Source organism: Gobio gobio (genome assembly GCF_949357685.1).
Source record: "Gobio gobio genome assembly, chromosome: 12".
Classification (NCBI taxonomy): domain Eukaryota; kingdom Metazoa; phylum Chordata; class Actinopteri; order Cypriniformes; family Gobionidae; genus Gobio; species Gobio gobio.
This window is the reverse complement of record NC_137105.1, coordinates 24,374,844-24,391,949: the sequence shown is the minus strand read 5'-3', so window position 1 is coordinate 24,391,949 and position 17,106 is coordinate 24,374,844. Positions and strand designations below refer to the sequence as shown.

The following is a 17,106-nucleotide window of genomic DNA, read 5'->3' as shown; positions in this document are numbered from 1 at the left end:
ATAAAGCTAATAAATGTATCAAGACCAGTGAGAGATCGCTGCAAAAAATGTTTTTCTTACTTTTTATTTTTGTTTCCAGTCCAAATATCAAACAAATTCTTAAATCAAGTCAAGATGCATGTACTAGACAAGTAAATGACATAAGATAGTATGTCCAATTTCACCCCCTCCACCCATAATTTGCTTTTCTGAGTAAGAAGAACATTTATTGCAGTGTTTTCATACGCATACATTTTTGGGTCTAACAAATATAAAAGGAAGAGCCAGGGTGTTATTTAATACAGCTCTGATTGTATTCTTCTGAAAGAAGAAAGTCATATACACTCACCTAAAGGATTATTAGGAACACCATACTAATACTGTGTTTGACCCCCTTTCGCAGAAAGAACTGCCTTAATTCTACGTGGCATTGATTCAACAAGGTGCTGAAAGCATTCTTTAGAAATGTTGGCCCATATTGATAGGATAGCATCTTGCAGTTGATGGAGATTTGTGGGATGCACATCCAGGGCACAAAGCTCCCGTTCCACCACATCCCAAAGATGCTCTATTGGGTTGAGATCTGGTGACTGTGGGGGACATTTAGGTACAGTGAACACATTGTCATGTTCAAGAAACCAATTTGAAATGATTCAAGCTTTGTGCATTATCCTACTGGAAGTAGCCATCAGAGGATGGGTACATGGTGGTCATAAAGGGATGGACATGGTCAGAAACAATGCTCAGGTAGGCCGTGGCATTTAAACGATGCCCAATTGGCACTAAGGGGCCTAAAGTGTGCCAAGAAAACATCCCCCACACCATTACACCACCACCACCAGCCTGCACAGTGGTAACAAGGCATGATGGATCCATGTTCTCATTCTGTTTACGCCAAATTCTGACTCTACCATCTGAATGCCTCAACAGAAATCGAGACTCATCAGACCAGGCAACATTTTTCCAGTCTTCAACTGTCCAATTTTGGTGAGCTTGTGCAAATTGTAGCCTCTTTTTCCTATTTGTAGTGGAGATGAGTGGTACCTGGTGGGGTCTTCTGCTGTTGTAGCCCATCCGCCTCAAGGTTGTGCGTGTTGTGGCTTCACAAATGCTTTGCTGCATACCTCGGTTGTAACGATTGGTTATTTCAGTCAAAGTTGCTCTTCTATCAGCATTTTTGCCCACAGGACTGCCGCATACTGGATGTTTTTCCCTTTTCACACCATTCTCTGTAAACCCTAGAAATGGTTGTGTGTGAAAATCCCAGTAACTGAGCAGATTGTGAAATACTCAGACCGGCCCGTCTGGCACCAACAACCATGCCACGCTCAAAATTGCTTAAATACCCTTTCTTTCCCATTCTGACATTCAGTTTGGAGTTCAGGAGATTGTCTTGACCAGGACCACACCCCTAAATGCATTGAAGCAACTGCCATGTGATTGGTTGATTAGATAATTGCATTAATGAGAAATTGAACAGGTGTTCCTAATAATCCTTTAGGTGAGTGTACACCTAGGATGACTTGATGGTGAGGAAAATTATGATATCATTTTTATTTTTGGGTGAACTATTCCTATAGGCCCATGGTCAGTGATCAATTCAAAGCTTGACTTAAGATTGTAATTTAAATTTCTTCAGGCTCTTCAGTAATTTTCTCATGGCCCAGTTCAACATGAAGGGAAAAGGGAAAAAAGACAAGATGGCTCTGGAGACCACATGCATTTACAGAGCAATTCAAGGTAAAAACAGGCTGTGACAATGTGTAAAAGGTCAGATGACTAATCCAAGTATTGACTAATATAAATACTCTTGAGACGTACAATATATTATCGATGCAAGCATGAAACTATCATGTTAAACAATTTCAAACATTAATTATAGCCATTAAACATTACAGTGAAATTAAACTCCAAAAAGTATAGCAACTTTTAATGTAAGTGAACTTAAAACAACCTTCACATAAACCCAACATAAATGCCATATTTACCTGTGCCCTTCTTGGTAGGAAATATACATAATTCTAAATAAAGTTATCAAACAGTCTGCACTGCGTAAATTATAAATGAAATATAGCTAAATCATTATTAAAGCTACAAAAGTTCTTTAGTCAATTTTAACTTAATGTTTATCAAAGAACAAAGGTAACAGAGAAAACCCAATTCTGGCGCGCATCTTTCTGTGTGTTGTCAGGACATTCACAGACAGCGAGTACTTGGTGTATGATAAGAGGCTGCTTTTGCATATTTATAATTTTTTTGTCTTTTCACTCTTACAGCTGCAATAATGAAATGGAGCAAGGATGCAACTGAGGAGATAATTAAAAAAAATGTTTCGGAGCACCTCAAGCACGCACCAACAAGGAAGGGAGGAGGAGGACCCACACAATAAATATAAAAAAAGGATGTTATGGATTGTTGTTATTTGTTTTTGTATGTTATGTAAGATGTTTTAAAGGTATTTTTTTCATTATTTACAATCATAAATGGACTTTACATTTAAATAAATTAGTTATAATGCAATGTGTGACTGTTTATTTGGCCCAGAAACAGTATAACTGATGTCTAAAATTGTGCAGTTGACATTTTAAGACGTTGAAAATACATCCACAATGACCACATTTTAACTAAAATGTAAACTTCTAGAGACATCCTATGGACGTCGATATTGGACGTCCAAAAGACATCATTAAAAGACGTCATAAAAACGTCTCGGTTACGTATGTAACCCTCGTTCCCTGAGGAGGGAACGGAGACGTACGTTAGTGACTAACGAATGGGGGTTTCGCTTAGAAGCCAATCATCTTCCGAGAATTCAACAGCGCCCAATGGCAGTGCCAATGCCATGGGCATGCGGAATTTGCATGCGTAACTCCGCCCCACCTCGTGGGTATATAAGGAAGTACGCTGGCAACATCGCATTATGTTACTGCTGCAGGAGCCAAGACTGAACTCCGCGTTCCAGGCAGCACAGCTGACGTGGCAAAGGAAACGTACGTCTCCGTTCCCTCCTCAGGGAACGAGGGTTACATACGTAACCGAGACGTTCCCTTTCGTTCAGTCACTACGACGTACGTTAGTGACTAACGAATGGGGGTTCCAATACAACAACGCCACTCAGCTGTCGTCCAGTGCCCTGCGTAAGTGTGAGTACCCTGTCGTAAGACTAGTACGGACGAAGGACTCCCACTTAACACAGGATTACCAAGGTACACTGGGAAGCATATCCCAGTGAGGGAATGCCAAGATGCCTACCCGTAGGGAGGGCTTAAGAACACACATATGACCCGCTAAGGGCTGCATATGGAAGATCTCTAGGGTACCAGCCGAAGGTGGATTTTTAACCCTAGGGGCGGCAGGGACTTGCCAAGGGAAAGACACCTGCTCGCTAGGAGGCTTACGGTGGAAATACTCGTGTGGGGGTCGCCGGAGGGGAACCATGCACACGGAGCACCTGGCCGGACATGAGGGTCTGGGCTCGAAAGGGCAGACTGAACTGATGTCGGCGTAAGCAGTGCTGGAGGAGCTCAGGGCTCTCGGGGAGCTCACCTGAGGGAAAATATCGCACGTATCCAGTCCTTGGAGTGGAATGGCGAGCAAGCGAAGACACCTGAGCCTGGCCCATTACCGGCCACCCGTAGGGGCGAGTATATAGTTGGACACTGGCTCCACTCGGAGATTGTAGAATCTGGCGAATGTGTTGGGTGTCGCCCAGCCTGCAGCTCTGCAGATGTCTGTTAGCGAGGCGCCATGCGCTAGAGCCCAAGAGGAGGCCACACTCCGGGTGGAGTGTGCCCTCACACCAAGGGGACATGGTCGACCTTGCTGCTGGTAAGCCAAAACAATGGTGTCCACTATCCAGTGAGACAACCTCTGCTTTGAGAGAGCACTTCCCTTCCGCTCTCCACCATAACAGACAAAGAGCTGGTCTGAGGTCCTGAAACATCGCGTACTGTCTACATAGGCGCGGAGAGCGCGTACTGGACAGAGCAATGCCAAGGCTGGGTCTGCCTCCTCCAAAGGCAGCGCTTGCAGGTTCACCACCTGATCTCGGAACGGAGTGGTGGGAACCTTGGGCACATATCCGGGCCGGGGTCTCAGGATCACGTGAGAGTTAGCCGGCCCGAACTCAAGGCACGCTTCGTCAACCGAAAATGCTTGCAGGTCCCCGACCCTCTTAAGCGAGGCCAATGCGGTCAGCAGAGCCGTCTTCATAGACAAGAACTTGATCTCAGCCGACCGCAAAGGCTCAAAGGGAGGCCTCTGCAGAGCACTTAAGACTACTGAGAGGTCCCAAGAGGGAACGAGAGGAGAGCGAGGAGGATTCAGTCTCCTCGCCCCCCTCAGGAACCTGATGATCAGGTCGTGCTGACTTACCTTTTTGTCTCCCAGGAGATCGTGGTAGGCAGATATTGCGGCCACATACACTTTAAGGGTGGAAGGACAGCATAGAGACGTCGCGTAGACTGTGATGGTAGCGACCACCGCAGGTGGAAGACTACTCAAACCTGCCGCGTCCCGTCCAGAAGCCACACGTGGAGCTTCCAGAACGCTGGACGCGGGTGCCAAAAGGTGCCCCGTCTCTGAGTGAGGAGGTCCGGTCTCAGAGGAATAGGCCAGGGAGGGTCTTTCGCAAGGAGTAGAAGTTCTGAGAACCAGGTCTGGCCGTGCCAATACGGGGCGACCAACATGACCTGCTCCTTGTCCTCCCTGATCTTGCACAGTACCCATGCAAGGAGGCTCACTGGGGGAAACGCATACTTGCGTAGCCCTGGCGGCCAGCTGTGCGCCAGTGCATCCGTGCCAAGGGTGCCTTTGGTCAGGGAATAATACAGGGAGCAATGGGAAGTCCTGGGAGGCAAACAGATCTACCTGTGCGAACCGTTCCCATATCAGCTGGACCGTCTGGGGGTGGAGTCTCCACTCTCCGGGGAGAGGCTGAATCCGTGAGAGCTCGTCGGCTACACGGTTCAGGTCTCCCGGGATGTGGACAGCACGAAGGGACCTCAGGCGCTTCTGACTCCACAAAACGAGATGGCGGGCGAGTTGAGACATACGGCGGGAGCGTAGACCGCCCTGGTGGTTGATGTACGCTACTACGGCCGTGTTGTCTGTCCTGACTAGTACATGTTGACCCCTCAGCAACGCTCGGAAGCGGTGCAGGGCGAACCGTACTGCCAGTAACTCGAGGCAATTGACATGCAGAAGACGCTGGGGTCCTGTCCAGGAGCCCGCGGCTGCTTGTCCATTGCACATGGCACCCCAGCCCGTGGATGACGCATCTGTTGATACAACAACATGCCTGGAAACTCGTTCTAAGGACACTCCGGTCTGTAGAAAGCTGAGGTTCGACCACGGGGTGAGAGTCTGTAAGCAGGCCCGAGTCACTTGTACCCGGAGCGTGCCAGACCGCCATGCTCATCTCGGGACTCGATCGCGTAGCCAGTGCTGAAGCGGTCTCATATGAAGCAATCCGAGCGGCGTCACCGCGGCACCTCTGCAGGATGCCATATGCCCCAGGAGCCTCTGAAATAGTTTCAGTGGAACCGCACTCTTGCCCTCGATTTGACGAAGGGAAGTCAGCAGAGACTGCGCGCGCTCGCTCGAAAGCTGCGCGCACATGGCGACCGAGTCGATATCCATACCGAGAAAAGAGATCCTCTGCGCGGAGCAAAGTTTGCTCTTCTCCCAGTTGACCCGAAGGCCCAGACGGGCTAGGTGATGGAGCACCAAATCTCTGTGTCTGCAAACCTGCTCTCGAGAGTGACCCAGTATGAGCCAGTCGTCGAGGTAGTTCAGGATGCGAACCCCGTGCTGCCGAAGGGGCGCAAGGGCTGCCTCGGCAATCTTCGTAAAGACGCGAGGGGACAGAGATAGCCCGAATGGTAGAACTGCGTACTGATATGCCCGCCCCTCGAAAGCAAACCGTAGGAAAGGTCTGTGTTGAGGTAGAATGGAGACATGGAAGTAGGCGTCCTTCAGGTCGATCGCTGCAAACCAATCGTCTGGACGAACGCATTCGAAAAGGCGTTTCGCTGTCAACATCTTGAACGGAAACCGGTGAAGGTAACGGTTCAAGACGCGCAGGTCCAGGATCGGTCGTAGCCCACCGGTCTTTTTGGGTACAATGAAGTACGGGCTGTAAAACCCGGAATTCATCTCGGCTGGAGGGACAGGTTCGATCGCACCCTTCGCCAGTAGGGTGGCAATCTCCGCTCGCATGACGGGGGCATTGGCCCCGATCATAGTGGAACGGACTCCCCGGAAGCAGGGAGGAACCTGCGCGAACTGAATCGCGTAGCCGCGCCTGATGGTCCGCGCGACCCAGCGGGACAGCCCTGGAAGCTGAAGCCAGACTCCCAGAAACTGTGCCAGCGGGGTCATACGGATTACAGATGGAGCAGACTGAGGCGACTGTGCCGGCGGCTGGGTGGAGGGGCAGTACGTGTTTTATAGCCTCAGTCTGCTTCTGGGCGATTGAGAACTGTTGGGCAAAGTCCTCAACCGCCCCGCCGAAGAGGCCGGCCTGGGATATGGGGGCATCGAGGAACCGGGTCCGCTCGGTGTCCCGCATATCGGCCAGGTTCAGCCATAAGTGACGCTCCTGGACCACGTTTGTGGACATCACTTGACCCAGGGAGCGTGCGGTCACCTTCGTCGCTCGGAGAGCGAGGTCGGTGGCGGCACGCAGCTCATTTAAGAGCCCCGGATCAACTCCACCCTCGTGCATGTCCTTGAGGATCCTGGCCTGGTAGACCTGGAGGATCGCCATGGCATGCAAAGAAGCGTCAGCCTGCCCCGCGGCTCTGTGCGATTTCGCCACCAAGGTTGATGTGAACCGACAGGCTTTGGAGGGGTGCTTAGGATCACCGCGCCAGGTTGAAGCGCTCTGAGGACACAGTTGCATCGCAACAGAACGTTCAACTGGGGGGACCCCAGTGTACCCATTGGCCGCCACCCCATCCAGGACGGAGAAGGCGGAGGAAGTCGCCGAACGGTCACGGGAAGACAACGGGGACTTCCAGGACCGCGCGAGTTCCTTATGAAGCTCGGGAAAGAAAGGTATTGGGGGCGGGGACTGACGGTTGTCAGCGCGCGCTCCCAAAAACCAATCGTCGAGCCTGGAGCGTTCGGGACAGGGCGGAGGGTTCCACTTTATCCCTAAGCTCGCGGCTGCCCGAGACAACATGGCTGTCAGCTCTGGGTCCGACTCGGGCAATGCTGGCGCGCCCGAAGGCGGCAGCACAGCCGAGTCATCATCCTCAGAGGACTCGAGCCCACCTTGTGATGCGGTGACCGACATCGCATCCTCCTCCGGAGCGCCAAACGAGATGCGCGGGGGGGCAGGAGCCGGCCCCGCGATCTGCGTCTGAACACTCGCGGGTTGCAGTGTGCAAGACGGGGGTGTGGCCCGAGGCATGAGCGTCGGGGCTTTGTTCCACACCGTAACCGTCAGGTCACCCTGACCACCAGCCGAAGTACTGGGCCTCTGGGACTCAGTAGATCGGGGTGTGGTAGAGGGGACTCTCACTTCATTACGAAGGTCATGGAGTCTTGACCGCAACACCGCGATGGTCATGTTCCCGCAGTGGGGCATGCTGAAAGCCCAAACATACCAGACAGTGTTTGTGCCCATCAGAAAAGGACAACGACCGGCCACACCCAGAAGTACACGGACGAGACATCCTGAAAAGGACGCGTCACGTGTAAGCTCTTTTATGAGAGGAAGATTCGCAGAGAACGCCGAAGCGCCCAGGGACCACACACCAGCTGTCTATCGGACCACTGCGCAGATCAGCAGGCAGGCAGTATGATGATCACTGGAACGCGCCGTAACACCAACGTCTCTGGAAAGCTGCTCGTCTCGAAGGCTTGTCGAAGACTCAGATCAGGCTTGAAGGAGTGAAGAGATACTCTTGGCTCCAAAGCAGAAACATAATGCGATGTTGCCAGCGTACTTCCTTATATACCCACGAGGTGGGGCGGAGTTACGCATGCAAATTCCGCATGCCCATTGCATTGGCACTGCCATTGGGCGCTGTTGAATTCTCGGAAGATGATTGGCTTCTAAGCGAAACCCCCATTCGTTAGTCACTAACGTACGTCGTAGTGACTGAACGAAAGGGAACTTTCATTCTGGCTCCTCAAGGGACGTCTGTTCAACGTGCGACAATGACGTCCAAGCGACGTCGAAAAAAGACGTCCAAACTACGTCATAAAAACGTTCATTCTGGCTCCTCTAGGGACGTCTTTACAACGTCCGACAAAGACGTCGAAATGACGTCTTTTGGACATCCCTTTGCTCAGTGGACAATCACTTATCTGCTTCCTTTGTTTTATATTTAAAAAATTTAGTTTGACCCGTTATGATTTCCATTATTCTCTTGTGCTTATCACTTATTACTCACTATCACAGAGCTTTAGTTCATCCAGTTTCAGACATCTCTCAATTCCGTTGGGGCCAGTTGTGGGCCCACAGCAAGCTCCTTAGGGGCCCGCGTGGGCCCATTGTGGGTTTCCCACTGTGGGCCCAGATACCGACGTGAAATGCCGGGCACGTGTGGGGCCATAGTGGGTCAGCCCAAAGTGTGGGCTGACTGTGGGCTGGGCCACACTTAGTAGAGTGGGCCCCAGTTGATGCCATTTGTGGGCCCACAGCAAGCCCACACTTTGGGCAAAGTGTGGGTATTCTGTGGGTACACTGGAAAAAGTGTGGGCATACTGTGGGCAATGCACAGATGTGTCAGAATAGACCTGTAGCCATAACAAACAACAAGATTAGTTTGTTTCTACTTTGCATTTGCCACAATACACACACAATAAATTCACTTGTTGAAAGTAGAACAAATAAATTATAAATCATGTTTCAAATAATTTCATTTATTCACAGTCATGTAAAAAAAAAATGTATACAATATATTAACATTCAAAAGTTTGGGGTCAGTAAGATTTTTAAAATGCTTTTGAAATAAATCCTTTCTGCTCATCAAGGCTGCACTTATTTGATAAAAAGAAAATACATTAAAGAGTGTAATATTATTGCAACTTAAAATAACTGTTTTCTGTTTTAATATATTTTACAAAGTAACTATTTTTCGAGTAACTATGTAAAAGTCTTTACTGTCACTTTGATCAATTTCATACATCCTTGCAAAAAATTATCTCTCTCAAAACAATAAAAATAAATAAATTATAAAACAGAAAAATGAGCAATTATAACCACATCACAACACATTAAGTGGATTATGAATTTTCTAATTAAATATATCAATCCCCTCGGATACCAGTAGATCTTTGCCTCATCTCCAGTCTTCTGGTTCTTCCGCTCCTACCACCATCCCGGTCTCTTGCGTTATGAAGCCATGATTTAAGAGGAGTTTCCACTTCAGATGCTCCGGCCTGGCCGCTTTTTGTGCCAGCATCTAAAGTGAAGGGAAAAATAAATAAATAAATGTTAAAATGATTAAAATGTTAACATTAAAAAAACAAAACTTTTTTCTTAAAAAAGTTCCTGGTGTTGTTGTTTTTTAATATTAAAAACAAATTTAGGCTGTGTTGTTAAAAAAGAAAGATAAAGAGAGCAAACAAATTGAGGGCATAAAGAACTGAGAACAATATACTAAAATTGTCAACACAATGTAAAGAAATTGTCAACTTAAGCTTGGTACAAACTCCACAAGAACAAATAAATAACTTTTTTCTTTGCTCTTGCGGAGTATGTATCAAGCTTTATACTCACCCTCATGTCATTCCAAACCTACAAGATTTCTTCTGTGGAAGATGATATTTTGAAAATAATAATAAAATGAATTGTCCTTACAATCATTGGATCCCATTTACTTTTTATTGTATTGACAAGACAGTCGAAACATTATTCAAAAAATATATTTTGCATTCCACAGAAAAAAGTAATTAATATAGGTTTGGAAAAACATGAAGAACTATCCCTTTAATTTCTTTATTAAGAATCATTGATGACTTTAACTTGCAGCATGAATACGCAAGTTTTATTAAAATAAATGCAAACACTTAGAATGTGTCTGACAGTCAAATATGTACTTACACAGCAAAAGATGCAGTGACCTGTGCCCGAGTGGCCTTTGGGTTTATTTAGCTGTGGTTGACACACAATCACAAAGGAGAAAAAGAGAGAGGACAACTGAATATTAGTCAAATATTGCATAAATCTATACAAATTAAAACTGTATACATTTTTCAGGGGTTCTCAACTCTGGCTGTCAAAATGCACCATCTTGCAGAGTTTATGTCCAGACCTGATCAATCTAACCTGCTTGTGACTTTCTATTCACTGAACCAAAAGAGCTGGATTAGCTTGTTCAGGTGTGCTGGACCAGGGTTGGTGCTAAAATCTGCAGGACAGTGGTCCACGAGGGTTATGATGTTCTGAGCATGACAATTCAGAGATCCAGACGGAGTACGTTTACATGGACAACAATACTCTGAGAATAACCTGATTAAGACAATACTCTGATTAAGAAGCTAACATGTAAACAGCGATTTCTAATTACCTTAATCCGGTTAAAGTCATACTCGAAGTAAACGCAAATCGAATTAAGATATGTGGAGTATGTCTATTGTAGTCGCATTATAGACATGTGCACACCTTAATCACACTTTTAACGTCGTGTAGGAGTTTTCGTCGCATTTTGTGACAGGACACACACACACACACAAGGCACGCGCAGAGGGGAGGGGCTTTGGGGGCTCGAACCCCTGCCCTTTTTAAAAATTAATCAAAAGTGCCCCTCTCAATAATCATCAATAATATTGTGGCCAATAAAACAGAATTTGAATTATAATTAATATAACAACGCGTACAAAACAGTTACAAAGCGTTCAAATATCAGAAAATTCCCGTTTATCTTTCATGTATATCTGTCAGTCTGAAATATCGTTGCCATGACGTGTTGCTATGGTGCGTGTGCTCATTCTGATACTGCATCCTCTATATTTTTTTATTTTTGTTGTAATTATTCTGCTCATTGTAAAATACAATAAGTTTGTATCTGTAATCCCATATTCATAATTGTGACCAAATTGTCTGCTTACAACAGTGGTCGGGATTTTGAAACCTTTTTCATCATTAATTAAAGCTATTATTCCAAATGCAGACTGAGGGGCAGTCAAGAGGGGCAGTGTCTCTTAAAAAAAAAAACACTGAAAGAGACATATATAATATTATATATAACATTACAAAAATAAATATAAAATATATATATATATATATGTCACTTACAACAGTGGTGTCCAGTCCTGGTCATGGAGGACCAACAGCTGCAGAGTTTAGCTCCAGCCTGCCTGTAGTTTCTGCTGGTCCTGAAGACCTTGATCAACCGGCTCAGGTCTGCTTAACTGGGACTGGAGCTCAATTCTGCAGTCAGGACTAGATGGCAATAAATACTGGAAAGAGAGAGGACAAACAACATTTAATGGTATAAATCCAGTTTAAAACTTTTATTCATAAATATGTACAACAACATCTGAGAATGTACGACACCACTGTACTGATAAATACAGTATGTTATTAAGCAATATGTTTATGAAAATACAGTTATATGGTGCAAAGAAAGTTTGTCATCTATGACAAAAACTTGTCAACTAGAAGAATACTTACACAAGGAAAAGAGAGAAAACAAACAAGAATTAATATCTCAGTCCAATATTGCTCTGTACTAACGTGCTGATGAACTGTATTCAGGAGAAATTATTACATTAATATTTACCGCGAATATTATTTCATGGCCTAAATGTTTTATTTGCGCTAAAGTTGTATCTTTTCATAATTAATTAAATATTACAGACAGCTGATTTCATTTGACAGTTATCAATCATGTTTTCGGATAATATATAACGTTAGGCCAATGAGTCCTCTCTCCACTCTTTCACTCTCTCTCCCCGTGCACGCGCCAGCTTGTGTGTGTGTGTGTGTGTGTGTGTGTGTGTGTGTGTGTGTGAGACAAAGCGTAACGTTACAAAGTAATAATTATACAATCTGTTATTTTTAGGTCACGTTAACATGATAGCAATATGACCGTAGCTTTATAAAAATACAAATCACATGTAACGTTAGGCTATGTAAATATATGGTTTGCCGTCTGAACTGTCAGGACGCAGTGTTTGTCTATTAATTATGGCATAATCATATGTAACAAGGTTTAATAAGAGTGTGTAACTTGTGTATTGTATTTACGCTACATGAATCCTCATTTACGTCGCTTTTTAAATCTTTAAAACACAAACATGAGTGACTCAGCCCCCTGGCCATATGACTAACGTTAGCTCGTTTGTAGTTCGCTAAAATAGCAACTGTAAAACACAAATAAATCAAATTAACACCAAAATGGACGTAAAACAATTCAAGGTAATGAATTAAAGCAGTTTTAAAGTATATATTACCTCAGAGATTAACAGAAAATGGCCTAGTTGACCGTTATAACCGTTAGCCGTTTAAACTTTAAACGGCAGGAGAGTATAACATTCAGAGGTGTCAAAAGTATTCGCATTCATTACTCAGGTAGAAGTATAGATACTGGGGTTTAAAAATACTTCTGTAGAAGTTGAAGTATCAACTCAAGCTTTTTACTCAAGTAAAAGTGTAAAAGTACTGGTTTCAAAACTACTTAAAGTATAAAAGTAAAAGTAATGTAAAAAAAAAAATAGGAAAAAAAAAATGGGAAAAAATGCCATTAAAGGTAGTTCACCCAAAAATGAAAATTCTGTTATCATTTACTCACCCTCAAGTTGTTGCAACCGGTATGAGTTTCTTTGTTCTGAAGTTTGAAAAATGTTTGTAACCAAGCATATTTGCAATCATTGACTGGCATAGTATTTTCCCCTACTATAGCAGTCAATGGTTGCTCTATCTGCATGGTTACAAACATTCTTCAGAATATCTTCAGAACAAAGAAACTCATACCGGTTGCAACAACTTGAGGGTGAGTAAATGATGACAGAATTTTCATTTTTTGGGTGAAGTATCCCTTTAAGGACAAAAGATTAGGCCGCGCCACAGTGCATACCCCACCTCCTCAAAAAAACATTTTTCTAAAGGCCATATAATGACTATAATGTTATATCAAAAAGTTAATATTAAAAGCATCATTTTTAGATGCACTTGTGTTTCAGCCGCATATATTCCAATTGAAAATGAACACATTTTAGGACAATGCAAATACATTAAAGAACCATATGTGTACTACTGAACATTAACGTATTTCATGGAGCGGAAGATTTGATGACTAATTGCCTATAAATATTTTAAAGGTGCAAAAAGTAAAAATTTAGAGGCATGTTATCAATAACCATTTTTTGAATGTATGATCAGTGTGGCCAGATTGGGTAGACAATTTCCAGCCCAAAATCCTCACCAAATGTACATTTATATAAAAAAAAATGGTCATTGATAACATGCCTGGTTATTGATAACAATTTTGCACCTCTTACAATACTTATAGGCAACTAGTCACTCCAAGAAAAAAAGAAAAACACTTTAACTGCCAAAATAATGTGATATTATTTTATTGCCATACCAATCAATGTTGATAAGTAAGTTACCATTTTATCTCCTTAAAACATAACATTGATGATAAACAAAATAAAAAAACATCCCAATAAAACGGCTCAAATATGACTAACGTATATGTCCAGGTAGAAACTGTCAAAACGGCTATCCCTCAGAAAAACACATACATAATTTTCAATGTCAACAGTAAGAAGCCAATTTACGTGCAAAAATTGTCCAATATAGAGATTGGAAAAAGCAATGTAATAAACAGGCATTTCACACGTTAATGCACACACCACTGCCAATGCGTAATTCATTGATACTGTACAATAATCCGTCAACAAATAAATAACAACAATGCGCTTACCTTTGCGTTGCACTTTGCTTTGACAAAACTACAGTATGTCTTTCGTGAAGTACATGGCACATACACTTAGCACAGTCAAAATTGATTAATCGTTGATTTTAACATCTTTCAGCATCTGTCGGGGTTGCTAGTTGCAGATGTCCTAAGTGTGTATATGATGATGGACAGGAGTCACGGTTATATTTATAAAGAGTCTTCGAGTCACAGGTGTAATTCACGTTTGAGAGTTGAGTCAATCTCCCACTCTTTACTGTAGATACAACTTACTGTATATTTATTCCACTGGTATAGCGATCACTGGAATATACAGCTACGAGTTATCGCGCTAAAACCCTGCTAAAGTCATGAATGAGCACGTCTGCCTGCTGATCGCTGATTGGCTGGAAGTGCGTGCTCGTCGCGAGATCCCGCCCTATCTGGCAACATGGTGTGTGATTTGTGCAGGTGCAGGCGTGATTGATCGCCTACAACCCAATAGGGTGTCGGAATGGTTTGTGTTTATCCTTCTCATCCAACCACAATCAAATCTGGATAGTTTTTTTTTTTTAATGACAAGCCGGAAATAAAACATGCCGAAATGGAATAGGAGTAACGAGGCTATTTTTAAAATGTAAGGAGTAGAAAGTACAGATAATTGCTTGAAAATGTAAGGAGTAGAAGTAAAAAGTAGGCTGAAAAATAATTACTCCAGTAAAGTATAGATACTCAAAATTTCTACTTAAGTAAGGTAACGAAGTATTTGTACTTCGTTACTTGACACCTCTGATAACATTAATCAGATAAACCACTAAAATGAGAGAGTGTAGTTTAATATCAATTAATTCGTTATCATTTTGGCCTGTTTCTGTAATTATAATATGAAACTCACATAATAATATGGAAACTTAAAAAGCTTAACTTACCTGTTTGGAGCAGAGTTTGACGGTCCCAGTCGAATCCGGAATGACAGCTGAGCTCATTAGCGGTGCAGTTCCAGCAGTCTCATTGGTTAGAATTGATCACGTGATGACGCCATCTAGCGTATTACTAATATGTAATTTCTTTTCTGTTTTTTTTTTTGTTGCCATTTCAGAAATGTAATAGTATATAAAAATATAAAATTCATCAGTGATTTTTTTATTATAATAAAAAATAAAATAAAAATAATGTATATAAAAATATAAATGTAAAAATATAACAAATAATGTTATAAATAACCACTGATGAATGCCAACAATAATAATGAACAAATCAGTGAATGATTAACCATTTGCATTGTTTTATTGTGACAAATATGTTTCTTTAATTTAATTTAATTAATTTAATTTAAATATTATTTAATAAATACAGTAAAAAAATTAATCATGGACTTCATAGAAAGTTTTGCATTACAAGATACAATTTATAGTATTATAATAATTTAGTGTTATTTATGAATGTATTAATATAAGTGCTGTGATTTATTGAAATCTAATGGTCTAATGGAGTTTAAACTACTGTAATATGGTCCCTCTGACTTTATCAGTCTGTCTGGGAACAGCTGCAATGGAGGGTTCCCTTATGGTGGCTCCACAGTGGAAAACTACTGGTTGCCCACAGTAAACCCTCATTGGGGCTCAAAAGTGCAAAACTGCAATGGGCCCCGCATGGGCTAACCCACAGGGGGTTGCCCACACTAAACCCTCATTGGGGCCCAAACAGGCAAATCCACTCTGGGCCCCACAAGGGCTAAACCACTGGGGGCCCGTATGGGTTTTCTGTGGGCAAGCCCACAGGGGGTTGCCCAAACTAAACCCTCATTGGGGACCAAATGGGCAAATCCACTCTGGGCCCCACAAGGGCTAAAACACTGGGGGCCCGTATGGGTTTTCTGTGGGCAAGCCCACAGTGGGTTGCCCACACTAAACCTTCATTGGGGCCCAAACGGGCAAATCCGCTGTGGGCCCCCCATGGGCTAACCCACTGGGGGCTGGTGGGGGTTTTCTGTGGGCACGCCCAACTGTGGGCTTGCCCACAGTAATCCCACATGGGCCCCCAAAGGGTTTGCCCTTGCCCACACTGTCCCACAGAAAACCCACACTTACCCACAGTGAGCCCACACTTGCGTGTTTGCTGGGGTGTTCTGTGAAATGGTGAGAACACCACACGTTCCAAATCCTTTTCTGTTTAATCAGGAACTAATATCTGTGGCTCATGGCTTTCCAGATACATCATTTAATAGCTCTGATATACAGCATCCTTATTAATAGGCTAGAAGATTGTTGACTGTTGCTGTGTCTGAAAACTTGTCAACTCATTCTCTAATCCCTATAGTGCATGGCAGTTTAGGGCACGAATCAGCAAAGAGTGAATGTAATGAAGAAAGGAATTTGGACACTGACGTACTGTATTAAAGATAGCTGGAGCTGGCGCAGAACATAACTTCATAATTATACATACCTCTTTGCCAGCTGTGTATTTTATTGATAATATATATTAATGAATACCCTATTGAGGCCTTTTATATTTAAAACTTTACAAACTGTAATATCTAACTTCCGCTAACTGTCCTACGCGTGTTCATGAGAGACTGGCGTTCCAGCGTATGACTTTCAGGTGAGAATATGCTTGTTCTTGCGAGAACCAAGTTTTGTTTTGCTGATCCGGTGACAAACACAAAAGCGCAGAGGATGGACCAAAACAAAACTTGATTCTCGCGAGAACTAGCATATTCTCACCTAAAAAAAAATCATACGTTGGAACGCCAGTCTCTCGTGAATGCGTGTACGACATTTAGCGGAAGTTAGAGATTACAGTTTGTAAAGTTTTAAATATAAAAGGCTTTTATTAACCCCCCGGAGCTGTGTGGAGCAGTTTTATGATGGATATATGCACTTTTATGGACTTCAAAACAGAAACAGCCATTCGCTAGCATTATAAAGCTTAGAAGAGCGAGGACATTTTTTTAATAATTCCGATTGTATTCATATGAAAGAAGAATGTCATATACACCTAGGATGACTTAAGGGTGAGTAATTCATGGGCAAATTTTTCACTTTTGGGTAAACTGTACCTTTAACAAAGGGAATGTTTGTTTTTTTTGGTCAAAAAAAAAAAAAAAGTAGCCTACATTTAGTGTCTAATAACAATTGCAATCTTGTACTCTATTCCTGACGGTGTTTTGAACAAAGTAAATGGAGTCGATACCATCAACTCCTACTATGGGAGTCGGACTCGACTCTGGAAAAACCTGAAATCGAACACCCCTCCTTGATTCTGA

At 43.4% G+C, this 17,106-nt stretch overlaps 1 long non-coding RNA gene across 1 annotated transcript; it reads right to left on the bottom strand.

Moving 5' to 3' along the window:
- Nucleotides 1-8,836: 8,836 nt before the first annotated feature.
- LOC307135246 lies at nt 8,837-14,235 on the bottom strand. Its single transcript, XR_013817648.1, has 4 exons — nt 13,869-14,235; nt 11,234-11,397; nt 10,040-10,090; nt 8,837-9,398 (listed from the first exon to the last, which is right to left on the bottom strand). It is a non-coding gene; the product is annotated as an uncharacterized lncRNA (long non-coding RNA).
- Nucleotides 14,236-17,106: the final 2,871 nt, after the last annotated feature.